Source organism: Henckelia pumila, chromosome 1 (genome assembly GCF_033568475.1).
Source record: "Henckelia pumila isolate YLH828 chromosome 1, ASM3356847v2, whole genome shotgun sequence".
In the NCBI taxonomy this organism is placed as follows: Eukaryota; Viridiplantae; Streptophyta; class Magnoliopsida; order Lamiales; family Gesneriaceae; genus Henckelia; species Henckelia pumila.
The window spans coordinates 170751082-170764645 of NC_133120.1; the positions used below are offsets into that span (position 1 = coordinate 170751082).

A 13564-nucleotide genomic window follows, 5' to 3' on the forward strand; every position below is an offset into this window, starting at 1 on the left:
TTAAATACTTCATTTTTCTCATTGGGACAGGGGTATCACAATCACCCCTCTTTCAGAACGCGACTTCCTCGCCGCGACCTGAACTCTCGATCCACCAGCACCAAGAATCTAGAGGTGGCTCCTACAGGTTCAAGAGGTGGCTCCCGTTATTTAGCACTTTTCCCCGCAGTTTCAAGAGATAGCTCCCACGCACGTATCACTTTGCCCCGCATAACACTTATTTCCCAGGGTCTTCCGTCTAGTGCCGGCTTTGATACCATTTTTCACGTCCCGGACCCAGGCCCGCGCCTATGTGACTGCACACAATGGGCTCCTATAGCAACTACTTCGTATTCGTCCTCGCTTTACGAAAATGATTTACCCAAGTTGCTATAGAAGTAAATTGTAACTCATTATAAAATCATTTTAAATACTTTATTTTTTCAATGTGGGACAGGGGTATCACATAGATACCCTGTTTGAGTATGCATTTCCTATGTTTGCATGTTTTATGTGACATTATTGATATGTGCATATATATTATGTCACGGATATTATTGTTGCATACATTGTACGTTGGGCCTATATTATTGTTATAACCAGTAGAGGGGTCGCTCAACCCCATTATATTTGTGGATGGATTCCATGGTTTTGGATCCAGATATGTCCACGGTTTTATGGTATGAGAGCCACCTCCAGATGCGACGGCCTAGCGTGCTACATACCATGGCGCCTTTGACTGAGCAGTATTCTTTATAGGTTCTCGATACCCTTCACTTGAATTTTCACTTATAGTACTTGCATACTCATGCTTTCTGAAACGACCCTGACTCAACTTTTAAATTAAACTAAATAAAATACGGATTTTCAAAAAAATTTCGGCATGACCTCTCTGTTTATATTACAACCCACCTGTCACAGACAACAGTCAAAATAAAACGACCAACAATACTAAATAATTCAGACAGAGAAACGAACGAAGACCGGAGAAGAAGATCTGACAATTCAACCATCAAAATAATTAACACTTTTATATTTACATGCTCAAAGACGATCAATGAATCTTTACGTTTACATTAATCCAAGAAACAGAATAAAAGACTATGAAATGTTAAAATAAATTTTTGCAGAAGGATAGCATAGGTCGGAGGGATGTGTCGTGCCCGCATCGCAGTCCACTCGATAGTCTTGCCCCTCAATCTCTATGAAATACTCCTCACCTAAAAACAATAAGTGTAGTGAGTCTAAAAGACTCATCAAGAATATGGGGGGGATAACGAGTACTACGTAAATACAAGCACACACAGATTAAAAATAACTGATACTAAAAATACCTTTGTTTTGTGCCCTTACTTTAAACAAGTAACTAAACTTCAAAATGAATGAGAGAACATGAATGAAACATATGCATGGCTAAGTCATGTATAATCAATGAAACTGCATAAACCGTATCTGAATCTGTAACTGTAACTGTGAACTTAGATCCTTGATTGTGACTCTGTGATTTCGATCATGATCATGGCTATAGTGCACAATGCCGCAAGGAGGTCGAGATGGAACCCAACCCAATCTTGCCCTATTGGTAAGGGATACCATAATAGCTCCGGCCCCACACAAACACATGCTAAGGTAAGGAAACCCATGATGATTTGGTAAGGAAGGCCAAAACGTCTTTCAGCCCCACACGAACACATGAATATGTAGTCACAACCATCTCACTTAATTCAAAAATATTCTTTTCCTTTATTGAATTTGAGACTTAGCATGCATATGTAAATATGACGTACATGTAAATGTTAATCAATAATCATGCATATGACTCACACATGGATTATCGGGATGGTGATTTAGGAGACAAACCAAAGGATGAGGAAGTTAAACCATAAAGTCACGCTTAAGACAATTTGGTATGGTTCGCCCGTAAAATATGTATCTTGCTCGGTTCTTAGTCAAAAGGGATTCTGCTTGACACTTAGAACTAAATATAGAAGTCATCCTCGAATAATTATTCTTATCCAATCATTTTATAAAATTCCAATTCCGGGCAGCAACCTATGACTTCAAAATTCTGCACACATTCATTCAAAAATCTAGAATATCAACAAAACTTAACCGAATTAATTCCCGCTTGAACCTACATAATCCTGACATCTAAAACGAGTTCCAGATCCGAGCCCATAAACAAATACCACCTTTAGCCCTGCCTTAGATATATACTTCCGGACAGCCACCTCTTTATAGTTCAAAATCTGCATTTAGCCATTCGAGCACCTAGAACTCGACCAAAACTTAACCGAATTGGTTCCTTCTTGAAAAGATGTTTCCCTACCATCCTAGACTATTTCCAAACTCGAGCCCTTGACCAAAACCCGAGTTTAACTCTGTTTTAAAAATCGATTTCCGGACAGCTCACATTTCAACAAAAAAGTCTGCTCATATCCACCTCTTGTTCTTGATCAAAACATAACTATGAAACTCCCAAGTTCCAAGCCCTTAGACTAAGACCAAGACCAAAATTATGGCTCATCCCTCACTACTAAAATCGCACCTATAACCAGCTCAAACCCTGCTCGAGGACAGCCCCTAACCATTCCTCCAAAACCGAGCCACACCTTAGCCAATTCGAATTGCTCCACAAATCCAACTCAACCACTATTTTCAAGACATCCTAAGCACTACCATGTGAAATACGTATCACCATGGTAGCTCCTAAATCACCAACCCATCATCACCATCAATAACATCAAATTATCGAAAATAAATTTCCAAGAAAACTAAAAAAGTTTCGAACATAATGCAGCCTTCCATTTCATTGCTTTTCAAATGTTTCAAAATCAATCATTCCTCTACCTTTAACATGACTAAATCGGTTTCCAAACAATAATCAACCAAAAAGCCAAAAGCCGTTATTTGAAGGAAATAGCAGGGCACGCATTCACGCTTAGTTTTCAAAAAAATAAATTGCACAAAACCTAACACCAATCAAAACACACATAAATAATCTATAAGTGAGAAAATGAACCATAATCTTGCCTTAATCACGAAATATCAGAAAAGTAAGGGAAATGGGGAAACTCAAATGAGTTGGAATCGAGTCCAGGAAATGCAGCAACAACCCGAACAGCTTCGACTAAGGGAGGCTACGTCGGAACTGGTGGCTGGCGGCAGCCGGTGGTGCTGGTGAAATCGGCGGCTGCTGCAGCACCAAGGTAAAAAGGAAATCGATCCATTAGAGAGAAATGGAGAGAAAGGGAAGTCTGTGTCGGGTTAAGGCTTGGAGAAAGGGAAAAGAATTGGGCCGATGAATGGTTGTGTAATCCTTAACGGGCCGGGTCAGTACAAATGTTCAAGTGGGTAAGAAACATAATACATAAAATATAATATGCAGTATTTATAAGTGTTAGGCCCAAATTCCGCAAATACTAAAATTTGAAAAAATTTAAGAATTAAGCACTTTAAATATTCAGATGTCACAGTAACGAGTAAAATATTTAAATAACAAGCATAACGATTAAAATAATTTTAAACAAACTAAAAAAACGTTTAAAAACAATTTAAATAAATACACAAGCGAAAATAAAAATATTTAAAATGATTTGGACAATTAAAAGGATTTAAATAAATAAGCTAGACATTTAAAATAGTTTAAAATAATTTAAAATAACTAAAAGCTAAACTTAGGCTATTTAAAATAAATAAGTTGAACACTCAAAAATATTTAAACAAATAAGCTAAACAGTTAAAATCATTTAAAAGAATAAACTAAACTATTAAAATCATTTCAATATGCAAACTTGAACCTTAAAAATATTAAAACAATTAAATTTGCATAATAAAAATCATTTTGACAAATAAACTTAAACAATTAAAAACAGTAATTAAATAGTTAGTACAATAAAATTATTTGAATAAATAATAAAATATTTTATTAACACACAATTCGCATAAAGAATTTAATTTAGTTAAACCTAAAAATAATAAATCCTAATATTTATTTAATTTAATGCATGAGATTTAGTAGATTGGATTTTAGGTGTCACACTTTCGTACTGAACCTTTTATGCTCATGTCCTCGGTTTTGTTCTGGACACCCCATTCTACAGGGAAGGACTCAGGTTTACGGATCTGGTGGTTGCGGTCGTTGAGCTACAACATGATGGATTTGTACTGTAGTAGGTTTTCCATGTTGGAATTTTAGTATTATATTCGATTGGGTTGTATAACAATAGTATTTGTTTTGGACCGGTTGTATTTTGCCGATAGGCTTTAGCTGTTTTAATTAAGTTTCCACTGGATTTTCTGATATCCGCTTTTAAGTTGATTTGCATGCTTTAAATTTTGGTTAATTAGTGATTCCGGATTGGGTCACTACATGTTTTTTTTAAAAATAAATTAAATGAAAATTCATCTTCCATGGACAAAAACCAATGGTGACTGAATTTATGGTAATCATTCGAAGATTCAGTATTTTATTACATATTTGAGTATTAAAGAGACCAAATCAAGTATATGAAAACTCTAATTATGTACTTCTTAGGTCAAAGTAAGTACTCATAAAAACAATTACATGATTAGTTTAGAACATGCATGTTGAAACACCCCAAAATTATTCTAATCAAGATTATAGGAGATTAATATTGTTAATCAGAGGTTTTGGAATCCGAGTGTTGAATTGATATTTGATCAGGGACTGAATTGCAATTTTTGAGAATTCAGGGACCAAATTGCAAATTGTAAAATTTTGACTTGGTCTTTATATTTAAAGTAAGGGGTAAGCGTGTAGTGCCTCATTCTTCCTTCTCATTTTTCTTCCCTTAGCCGACAACCTCCATTAACGCCTCTCCAAGCTTTTCTTCTTCCGGGTTTGCACGATCCGTCCGATAGAAATTCAATCCGAAGGTATATTTGCGATCACGGCTGCAAGAGCTCCGTTCTACCGTAAGTTTTTCTTCGATCAACTATACTTCAATTTTTGGATGCCGTTAGAATTTGATGATTTTTGGATATGTTTTTCTTGAGCTAGCACAGATCGTATAAAGAAAGTCGTTCGAAATTGTTATGATTTTTGGAAGCTTAATTTGAAATAGGTATTTTAAGATATTATTGTATTTTGAATTTTTTTGATGGATTATTGGTGTTAGAAGTTGAATTAGATTGATATATTGTTGTCTGTGGTTTTTCGGTTGTTCAGATTATAGTCGTTATGTCGTCGGTTTGAGATTTCAGAATTTAGGAGTTTGATTGAGTTTTTGGGCTTCATTCGAATTGGATTGTTTGATATTGAGCTCTTTTGTATCTTCGTACAGATTGGAATGAAGAAGATTGAGTTCATAGTTCGTGGAATCCGAAGCAACGCAGAATTGATCAAGATTTGGTAACGAGTTTACCTTAATCGTTGAATTACGATTGAATGGAATTTTGATTGGAAATTCTTGTTCTTGTAGTTTGTCCAGATTGCAGCTACATCAAATCGTGGAAAAAGGTAATAGACGACATCGAATCGAAAAGGGAAGAATACTCGAGTTTAAACTGATTCTCGAGTCCCTAAATCACAACATGCATGATTACCTGTTATGATTGATTAAATGCATTGAGTTGAATTACTTGAATGTATTACGATTTCATTTGCATTCATACTGAGACAGAACGATTGATTTAAAAGGGGCCAAGTCGCTCAAGTCTTAATTAGATGTTTTGGGGACTATAATCGAGTGGCATTGGTCGTCGAGTTACTCCATTAGCCCAAGGCTCCTTATAGTTTCTCCAGAGTTTAGAGGATTGGGATATGCATCATTCACCTTGATCGGGAGAATCAGTGAGTTGTTGTGATATCTCGACCTCGGGATCCCAAAAGAAGAAACTAGATTATTTTATTATCCGAGTCGATAATCTTGTTTTTAAAGACATGCATTGCATTTCGAATTGAGTTGTTGATATACTACTTGAATTTCTTGTCTTGTTGTTATGTATATCATGATTTGATATATTACGTGGATTACATGTTATGTCTCTTTTACTGGAAATTATATTCTCACCGGAGTTATCCATTTTTTGTCTTGTTTTGTATGTGTACTTGGCAACAGAAGGAGCAGGTTCGAGTCAGAGGCAACATGACTAGATCGAGTTGGGAATGATAGAAGTGAGGACTTTGTTTTAGAGTCGTTTTGTATTTGAACTCCTTTGTATTGTATTTTTAATGGCAGAACTTAGAATGGATGCATGTTCTACTAGTTCGAGTATTGTACAACTTTAGAACTTCATGTACTGTTTTTATACGAGTTGTATGGATTTATGCATGTTGAAATAAGGATTTTCGGAGTTGGAATTGAGTTTGCATGATCTGCTGCTGTTTTATCTTTCAGAAAATTTGCAGGGCACGGACCCCGTGCCTACCTCCGTGTAGGGGTCCGTGTACCTTCGCATTTTGTTAAGGTTGGAATTTGTTCATGCACGGACCCCGGACATGCCTCCGTTCATGGGTCTGTGTGAACTTTGATCGAGGCAGAGAGTTGAGTTTTTGTGCATTTTTTGCACGGACCCAGGCACGGAGGTGTGCACGGGGTTCGTGTATTTGTAGTCTTTGAGCTTTGGCTACATCTTAATGCCCGGGCACGAAGGGTGCACGGGTCCGTGCATGCTTTTTTAAAAAAAAATTCTTGATTTATTCATTGACTCTCTGTCGTTGATTGTTTGATTTATCCTTGATTAGATGTATATAACCGAGGCCTCACATTAAGTGGTATCAGAGAGATAAGATCTTGGACTGATTAGAAGAGAGCGAGGTGGATCGAGTCCGCATGAATTAAATTCTCGCATGTGATTGAATTATTTAAATAATTATTTGAATTCCATGCGAGCATGCTTTATTATTCATGAATTATTTAAATTACATGATTGTGTGATTTAAATTACGAGGCAAGATTATGTGTTAAATAGTAAAGCATGATATATTAGAAATGCGGATTTGAATATTCCTTAGATGGAATGAAATTGTTGAACAGAGATTATGGACACGAGATTATTGAATTGAGATATTTGTGTCCTAAATTCTCTTGAATATGAGATATGTTTCCTCGACGAATTTTGAACAGGAAACATTCAGCTACGAACCCCGATTGAACAAGATTGTTCTGCGACTGAAGAATGGATGTTACTCCGACACCGATGGAAGCCTTGTTGATGAGGTTTTAGACCTTCCAACCACCGACTCTGGGGAGTACCGAGAGTTTTATGGAATGTGAGAATTGGTTAGAGGAAATCGATCAGTTGTTCGATTCTCTTGACTACACCGATGACCGTCGAATTCGGTTAGTTGTGTACCAACTTCATGGGATTGCCAAAGGTTGGTGGATTTCAAGGAAGAAATCCTTAGAGAATCAAGGTACAGTTATTTCATGGAATCTGTTTAAAACTGAATTTCTTTGGAAGATCCCGTTCCAATCGACCGAATATAGAGGAAGTACCACTAGGGATCATTTGCAACCGAGAGGAAAATAATTCAAGAAGTCTGGGAGCAGTTATTCTAGCTCCAGCAGATCGAAATAGTTTGGTTCAGGACAGAGTTCTGGATCTTCCGGTATATCTTGCAACAATTGTGGAGGTCGAAACCTCAGTGAGCATTGTCTTGGAATTTATGGAAGCTTCAATATCTGCCATCAGACTGGACACTTTGCTAGGAGATGTCATCAGCGTGGTATCGGTGGATCTCGGACTGTAAGTTCTTTTAGACCGATAGTTCAATTGGAGAGGAAAGCTTCTGTGGTTCACTCATTTCAACTGCCGCAGAAGAATCGACTAGGAGGTTTTCCGAGCATGAATCAACCTCCGATACAACAGACATTGGTCTTTGATCTTAACGAGGATCCGCAGACTCAGGTAGCACCCAATGATGACATAGCAGGTAACCGTTCGATTTTGGTTATTCTCTGCTCTTTTGACTGATAGGTACTGATGAGTCCCTTATCTTCTTATTGAAGAATATGTTTAATGTTTGTCTTGTCTCTGAGCTTTTGAATTCAAAATTTTCTATTCTTTGCTTTTGAGAGAAGGGATGGCTTACGGCAGGGTTAGTCCTAAACTTTGAACTTTTATTGGATGGGAATGTGATTGAATTGGGCAGTTTGGTATTGAAGTATCAGATTTGATTGTATGTTCTATTTAACTGCTTTAACTAAGTACAGGGAAACAATGAAATGTTTTCAGAAAGTTGTCATATTCAGATCCGAGTCGATAGACGAGTGGAAATCCTCCGGTAAGAATTCTCGATTCAAGGATTCTTTGATGTTTGTTCTGTCGAATGACCGTTTGTTACAGAGAGGTGCAGAAGGATTATCGATATTTAGAGTTGATGTCCTGGAATTCAGCCCGTATTGGTTGATGTACCCGAGGTTTAGAGTTTGCTGACGTTGTTCCGGATGAGATTTCGATTTGCCTCAGATTCGTGAGGATAGAATTGATAAGTGTATTTTATACACTTAATTTATATATGATTTTAATTGTTAATTATTAGTTTCGAGCAGATTTATATGGTTGTTTTGTTGTTTTTGTGGTTGTAGAAAATTATTGAAGTGTTTTGGAAAAGAAGAAGAAAATTAGAATTTTGTGGAGAAAAGAAGAAAATAAAAAGAAAAAAGAAAAGAAGAATAGAAGAAATAAAATAGAAGAACAGGAGAAGAAAAAAACGACAAGGAAATAAATGGGCTTTTCATATTGGGCTTAGTTGTTTGCGCTACTTTTTAGCGCTAAAGATGAGTGAGGAAGCGCTATCGCGTGATATGTTCATGTGAGATTGAAGTATTTTTCCAGAGAGTTATGCGCGCCCGCCTGGGATTGTGATGCGGCCGCGCGACGGAAATCTGAAGTCGGGAATTTTTATCGGAAAGAAAACTTTAATATTTTATGGGCTTTTTGTTGGGCTTTTGCATAACGATATAAAAGGTATTTTTCATTAGATGGAGAAGAGAGGAGAGCCGCCACACACATATCTTTCGTACATATCAGAGAGAGTTTGATCGTGAGATTTCTGGGAGGAAATTCTGAAGCTTTAATTGAAGAATGAAGACGGAGATCGAGAGACCGGACATGGCATCGCATCGACGGATTTGTTTTTTACCTTTTATTTAATTCTGAATATGTTTGGATTTATGAATTATTGTTTTATTCAGAATTTTATTATGAACTAATTTTTATAGTCTAGAGGTCGGATGGAACCTGGTGTAGATGCTTTCATGAATTTTTGATTTTATTGAATTGAGTTTCTTCTAGATTAATTTTTTTTTCTAGAATTGATTGTCTTTTCTATTACTTGATCAATAATTGATTTGTAATATTTATTTGAAATCTGGCACTCGGGAGAGGAGATTTTGAATAGGACCATTAGAAAATACACTGTTAATTATTTATATAACTCGAAGAGTGTATAATTTTAACAGAGCTTTTAAAAAGAACATTGTTTTGAATTGATCACTGCAAGTAGATTATTAATAGGGATATTGGAATTGAATTGTAGTTGATATAGTTTATTCGGCACTCGGGAGAGGGAATAATACACTTAAGTGTTCTTGGATATTAATTGATTGAAATTCATGAAGATTAATTAATTATGATTGATTGTTGTTGAAACCATGTGAAATCTAAACCTCTAGACCAGTTTTCTCTGATTGATTATATCTGAAAGTTGTGTGCGTGCTATTAAAATTCATTGATTATTTTATTTTTCTGCAAAATTCTGAGATTTTGATTTTCTAGATAAAGTTTAGACTATTTTAATTACAAGCACTGAATATTTTCATTTTACTCTCTGTGGGATCGATACTTGATTTTATCACTATATTAAAACTTGACACTCGTACGCTTGCGAGTATTTTTCACAACAAGTTTTTGGCGCCGTTGCCGGGGAGTAAATTTTGATTATTTTTTTAGTCTTGTTACCAATTAGTCTAGATTTTAATTTAGAGTTTTATTTATTTTATTTTAAGTTACTAATTGATTTCCTCTTATTTTTAATTGCAGTTCATGCGACGATCTCAAAGTGCAAATTCTTTACTGTTTGATCCGGAGATCGAGCGAACTGCACGTGCTTTGAGAAGAATTAGAAGAGATGAATTCAATAACATGGCTGAAGAGAATGTGAATCAAGCTCCCCTGGTGCCAATTAGAGATCACTTCCGGCCGACGATCCAGACTCACTATTCTAGCATCGCTCGAGGGACCATTAACGCCAATAATTTTGAATTGAAGCCGGCCTTGATCAACATGGTTTAACAGAACCAATTTAATGGGAGCGCCACTGCTGATCCTCACCTACACCTACGCACTTTCTTGGAGATAACCGATACGGTAAAAATTAATGGTGTGTTTGAGGATATTATACGCTTACGCTTGTTTCCGTTTTCTCTCAAGGATCAGGCCAGAAGTTGGCTCCAATCACTGCCGCTAGGAAGCATCACTACTTGGGAGGGGATGGCAGAAAAATTTCTTGCAAAATATTTTCCACCTGCCAAATCCACCCAACTGAAGATCGAAATCAGCACTTTCCGGCAGATGGAGTCTAAACAGCTCTACGAGGCAGGGGAAAGGTACAAAAAATTACTTAGATGTTGTCCTAACCAAAATTTTGCAGATTGGGAACAGATCAAGTGGTTTTACAACGGAGTAAATGCGCCTACGAGGATGAATATGGATTATGCGGCTGGAGGTACTATATTTGCAATGGACCATGTTCAGGCCTATGATATGCTGGAGCATATGACGGTCAATAGTTTTCAATGGCCATCTGAGCGTATGGGAGTTAAGAAGCCAGTTGGAGTGTATGCAGTGGATCCTTTCACATCTATCACTGCTCAATTATCTGCAATAACTACACAGGTAGCTGCTTTGAATAAAGTGAGTGTTGCAGCACCAGCAGGTGTTCCGGGGCCTATAGATGAATCTCACTATCCTGAACAAGTGCAGTACATCAATCAAAGAGGTTATGGAGGCTATCGATGTAACCCTGTCCCTAATACTTATCACCCTAGTATGCGTAATCATGAAAATTTTTCATATGCTAACAATACTAATAAGGGTGATGGTAAGTTTGTTGGAACACGCGTTCTCGGATCAAAGATGTGATACCCGTAGCAGCGGAAGTTTAAAATTTTTATTTTCTTATATGGAACGATTCCATATCATGGGTATCAAATCCTAACGATTAAAATCAACAAGTAAAATAATAATAACAATTAATATTTTACCTCTTCAAGCTATGGCTTGATCAATGGACTCCAACAGATTAAATCTGCTCTTGTTGTAAATCCCAGGATTTGATGACTTGCTCGGTCAACTCCTGAATTAGGTCCACGAATAGAAAACAAAAACCCTCTGATTGATTGCACTAGAAATTAATCAGATGTTTATCGAAGAGATTTACAGATTTGATCTGTCAATTCAAAATGTAATTTTCAAAAAATCACAGACTGAATTCTCTCAAAAAGGGAGAAGGGAATTTGAAATTCCCCTTAAATAAATTCTAGGATTTTTGAAAACTGCAAGGTGTGATTTTTGAAAATTCAAGCTTGGACTATATATAATTTTTGTACTGGATTAAGTTATATGTCTAATAGGACACTAACTCCTTAGGGCCCATTAGTCATAACTTAAGCACAACAAGCCAAGCCTGTTATTATAGAAATTAATATAAAATTCATCATGACTCCGATTGATAAACCGATTTCACCAATGTGCACATAAACCATTTTTGCACCTTTTAAAGTCAAGATAATTTTTCTGAATCCGAATTCAGTGATTTCCAAAAATGTCCATCCCTATGTCATTTTAGGAAATTCTTATCCCTTTATTTAATAAGTCCAACTTCTCTTTCGCTAAATTTAACTCTTTAAATTTAACTATCTCAACGGGGATTGGTAATCCATTACTTGTGTAACCCTCAATGGTTCAGGAATACAGCTAGTCGTGGGCTCACAACTCCTTGTGACTCGGAACAACAATTTCCGACTTACCCATCGAATCATGGTAAGAGCGCCTAGCAACATCGCCTCATGATTCCCTAGGTATCACTGATAGTGCCTGCAAGAACCAGTAGGTTTTGGTTAGCGTACAGTACGGTTCATTCATCCATATATCCCGATCAAATCAACAACCATTGGTACATCGAGAGTCGTTCGAGATTCGATAACTATGCAATGCATCTTGAAGATCAAATAGTGACATCGCATGTGCTACTAGGAAACCAAGTAACCTAAAGCACATCATGTACTCTGGCCAGAGATTTGTCACACTAATATCTCCTCAGATCGCATAGGATATCCACACTCGCAAGCGTGTGGTGAATCCTTGACAACAAAACATCGACTCCTATATGTGTCGTAACTGTACCCAATCTCGACACCTGATAACCCTCATAGAGTCGGTAAACGAGTCAAAGTACAGTACTAGCATATAGAGTCTCCATGATGTTTCAAGTAGTAAGGACTAATGGTGTACAACCAAAACCGCGGACTTATCCACTCAATTAATGATAACCACTTGGAAAGTCCGAATAGGGTAGTTCGATCATCCATCATATGAATATCCATTTGCATGCTTCGAACATCTCTATGTTCCATACCAATGAAACGTGGTACTCGGCATCGCAAATGCTAGTCTCAATCTCGAGCGATCCTTATCCTTATTTGCGGATGGCTCAATTGACCAGGAACTGTTTGGAATATACAGTGTTTATAAGATTTGTTTCATGATAGTCATCTATATGCACTATCACATCTTACATGCACTCTAGTATATTCAAGGTCTTTATCTAAACATCGTATAATACGTCACAACGTAATAATATGATAAAAGATAAAGTAAATGCCAATATAAAAGTGTAAATTATATTAAACAAAGATTGTTTATACATAGAGTCATAAAAGCCCTTAGCCACAAGTTGGCTAACCGGGCACCCACTCTTTCAATCTCCCACTTGCCCTAAAGCCAACTAGTCATACTACGTAGTCTCATTGCTTCGCGATGTTTGTCAAATAATGGTCCTGGCAAGGTCTTAGTAAGTGGATCAGCGATATTGTCTGCAGAGGCCACTCTCTCGACAGTGATGTCTCCTCTTTCCAAGATCTCCCGGATGATGTGGTATTTCCTCAGTATGTGTTTGGATCTTTGATGAGGTCTTGGTTCCTTTGCCTGAGAAACGGCACCAGTGTTGTCACAGTACACTAGGACTGGACCAACAGCTTCAGGAATTACGCCCAACTCTTGGACGAAATTCCTCATCCAAACGGCCTCTTTAGCAGCAGCTGATGCTGCAATGTATTCTGCCTCAGTGGTGGAATCCGCTGTGGTGTCCTGCTTGGAACTCTTCCAAGAGACAGCACCGCCATTGAGCATGAATAAAAATCCAGAGGTTGATTTCGAGTCATCCACGTCGCTTTGGAAGCTAGAGTCGGTATAGCCTTCCAATTTCAATTCTCTTCCCCCATAAACCATGAATACATTCTTAGTCCTTCTTAAGTACTTAAGAATATCCTTCACAGCTTTCCAATGCATTTGATCTAGGTTGGCCTGATATCTGCTCGTGACACTCAGAGCAAAG

General features: G+C 37.1%; 1 long non-coding RNA gene across 1 annotated transcript; it reads right to left on the reverse strand.

Annotated features, from left to right (window-relative positions):
- Nucleotides 1-977: 977 nt before the first annotated feature.
- On the reverse strand, nt 978-3233 carry LOC140885308 (uncharacterized). Its single transcript, XR_012150880.1, has 2 exons — nt 3013-3233; nt 978-1199 (listed from the first exon to the last, which is right to left on the reverse strand). It is a non-coding gene; the product is annotated as an uncharacterized lncRNA (long non-coding RNA).
- Nucleotides 3234-13564: the final 10331 nt, after the last annotated feature.